The sequence below is a fragment of the Macaca mulatta genome, chromosome 4, assembly GCF_049350105.2.
Source record: "Macaca mulatta isolate MMU2019108-1 chromosome 4, T2T-MMU8v2.0, whole genome shotgun sequence".
NCBI classification, from domain to species: domain Eukaryota; kingdom Metazoa; phylum Chordata; class Mammalia; order Primates; family Cercopithecidae; genus Macaca; species Macaca mulatta.
In genome coordinates this window covers 167,006,498-167,009,913 of record NC_133409.1, presented here as the reverse complement: position 1 = coordinate 167,009,913, position 3,416 = coordinate 167,006,498, and the positions used below count along the sequence as shown (strand labels likewise).

At 39.6% G+C, this 3,416-nt stretch overlaps 1 pseudogene; it reads left to right on the top strand.

The window, feature by feature from the left end:
- Positions 1-550: 550 nt before the first annotated feature.
- On the top strand, positions 551-2,811 carry LOC100429333 (malate dehydrogenase, cytoplasmic pseudogene; annotated as a pseudogene).
- Positions 2,812-3,416: the final 605 nt, after the last annotated feature.

Here is a 3,416-nt window from a genome sequence, read left to right as displayed (position 1 = left end):
CACTGGCCCAGAACTTGTTGTGTAATCTTAGGCAAATGCCTTAAAATCTCTGGGCCTACTTTCCCAGTCTGCACAGTGAAAAATTACATCTGGGTCTCTTAAGAACTGACTCATCTCTAAAACTCTAGGAATATCTCATCATACTATAGGCCAGAAAAATTGTTTAGCATTCATTTTCAAATCCTATATCTAGAAACATGCTTGAGGTCCCTTTATGTGTTGAGTCAATATTTGCCTAGGAGAAGCTCCACAGGAATATTTTAGAGGGGTAGTGACTTACGCAGAAAAGCAGAACTCTTAAGTGTTTCATCACATTACTGGTGTCTTTCACAAGACTGTTTCTTCTTCTTCCTTTTATTCTTGAACATTAAAATGTTGTTAAAGATTGTGTCAGCCACGAGGCCACAAGTGTGAAGCAGAGTTGAGTTTGCCTGCATGAGAATGGGTTAACGTCACCCCTCTAAAGTGGGTTGTTTTAGTCTCTCCACAATTTACAAATAAATTTTGTATTTTACCTAAGCTAGTAGAAAGTAACCATTTTTAACCAGTAATGGGAGATGAAAGTATGCGCATGTATGTTTAATGTATGTTTATACACATATGCAAATATATTTGTGTATATATGAAGGCCATGCTAATTATCATCACAAGTTAAAGTACCATATTCCACCTCAATAATGCTTTAAAAATATAACGCAAAATATACAATATTTATAAAAAAAAGTTTTAATGGGAAAAAGTTCTAAAACCACAAGATATATTCAAATCAAGACTTAAAATACTTTTCTTAAGTCTCTCCTACCTGTCTCATTTCAGACTTCAGTAAACCAGCTCTTTTTTTTTTTTTTTTTTTTTGAGACAGAATTTCGCTCTTGTTGCCCAATCTGGAGTGCAATGGCAAGATCTCGGCTCACCACAACCTCCGCCTCCCAGGTTCAGGCAATTCTCCTGCCTCAGACTCCTGAGTAGTTGGAGAGGCTTGCGCCACCAAGCCCGGATAATTTTGTATTCTTTTTAGTAGACACGGGGTTTCTCCATGTTGGCCAGGTTGGTCTCGAACTCCCAACCTCAGGTGATCCACTGCTTTGGCCTCCCAAAGTGTTAGGATTACAGTTGTGAGCCACTGTGCCCAGCCACAAGCCGGATTTTCTTTTACTGGTCCTAAACTTGAAAAATGATTTTGACTTAAGTTTTCTGGGCACTTCTGTCCTGAGAAGTTTCCCTACAGTCTCAATATTATGATGACAGTCTCATATTGAAGAAGACTGCTCTAAGCAAGTCTAGATTCAGAGAACTAGGGATTCTCCTTCCCCAGTTCCACACAACACCAGATATTTTTCAGGGGTGTGTGTGTGTATGTGTGTGTGTTTGCGTGCATGTTTTCCCTCTCTTGTTTTAGCTTAACCAAACAAAAGCAGCAATGCCAACTATTTACTTACCATTCCAACATACCTAAGTATGGTACAATAAAAATATTCTAACCTGTTGTATCACAGTAGCTCTAATACCAATCTTCAAGTTATATTCAGCATCTGCCACAAGTCACATTTGTTTTTGATGTAAGTTGAGTTTACTCATGTGCCTATGAAATGGAATCATTTTTATTATTTATAGTGTATGATTTACCTGCTGTACGAATATTTTTGCAGCTTTTTGTATGTGCCAGCTACTTTTCTGAGCACTGGGTATTCAAAAAGCCAAATCAAACAAAATATAAATATATGGTGCTAAAGGCGGTCACAAGTCAGTTGTGCAGTAGAGGTAACCTGACTCCCTGAGGCTCACTTTGCAAGTGCTAAAATTGTCACACAGTTCCCCCTTGTCTGAACCAATCCCAGTCCTTGTGACTAGGGCAGCTGGTCAAATCATATATTCACTGCTAAACAGTATTATAAATGCATCTGTCTTTGGTAAAGATTAGCCTATCATTCTTGTTCCATTGGATATCACCCCTGTGCTTGTTGTCCTGAACAGTGTCCTAATGGAACAGCAAGACTGTGCCCTTCCCCTCCCGAAAGATGTCATCCAAACAAATAAAGAAGTTGCCTTCAAAGACCTGGATGTGGCCATTCTCTTGGACTCTGTGCCAAGAAGGAAAGGTGTAGAGAGGAAAGATTTACTGAAAATGTAAAAATCTTCAAATGGCAGGGTGCAGCCTTGGAGAAATATGACAAGAAGTTCATTAAGGTTATTGCTATGGGAAACCCAGCCAGTATCAACTGCCTGACTGCCTCCAAGTTGGCTCCATCCAGCTTCAAGGAGAACTTCAGTTGCTTGACTTGTTTGGATCACAACCAAACTCGAGCTCAAATTACTCTTAAACCTGGTGACTGCCGACAGTGCAAAGAATGTTACACATCTGGGGAAACCATTCCTTGACACAGTATCCAGATGTCAACCAAGCCAAGGTGAAGTTGCAAGGAAAAGAAGTTGTTTATGAAGCTCTGAAACATGACAGCTGGCCCCAGGGAGAATTCACGACTGTGCAGCAACATGGTCCTGCTGTCCTCAAGGCTTGAAAACCATCCAGGGCAATGTCCACTACAAGAGCCGTCTCCAACCACCTCAGAGACATCCGGCTTGGAACCCCATAGGGAGAGTCTGTGTCCACTGGGGTTGTCTCTGATAGTGACTCCTGTGGTATTCCCAGTCATCGTTCTACTCATTCTCTGTTGTATTCAAGAGTAAGACCTGGACATTTGTTGAAGCTCTCTCTATTAATGATTCCTCATGTAAGAAGATGGATCTTACTGCAAAGGAACTGGCAGGGAAGAAAAAGAAACTGCTTTAGAATTGCTTTCCTCTGTCTGACTATAAATCATTTTGATGTTACTAAATGCCCCAAACAGGAGAATCTAAATGTCGTCTTTGACGCTAGTACTAAATAGTAATACTGCTATGTGTAAATTACTCGTGAAAAACAACATGTTTTGAAGATTATGTGCTTCTCAGGACAGACCTGTGAGTGACAGTTTATTATCATGCCATTAATCCTGCATTCTAACTAAAAATATATGTTCAAATAAAAAATAATAAAGGCAGTCACAGGTTCCACTCTCTCTGATAGACACTCATTCCATCCAGATTTTGCTTCTTCTCATTTCCTTCAGAAATAGATCCTAAAATGTACAGAGTCCAAGCAATGTGTGAAGTTCTATCCACATCTTCTTACCAGGCCAACCTACTTTAAAAATATGCAAACAGTGTTTGTGTGTGCATAAGTAAGATCAAAATTTATCACCATAATTCCAAGGTGCAAAAAAATGAGAGATTTTCTTTAATTGACCTTATCTTGCTCTCGTTCTCTAAAATGCTTTATTTTTGTCAACTGAAAAGTAACAAATTCTTTTAACGCACTGTGCAGAGTTAACACGGCAGGCCTGAGATTGCTATCTTTAGAAAGCCCTGCTTGCGAG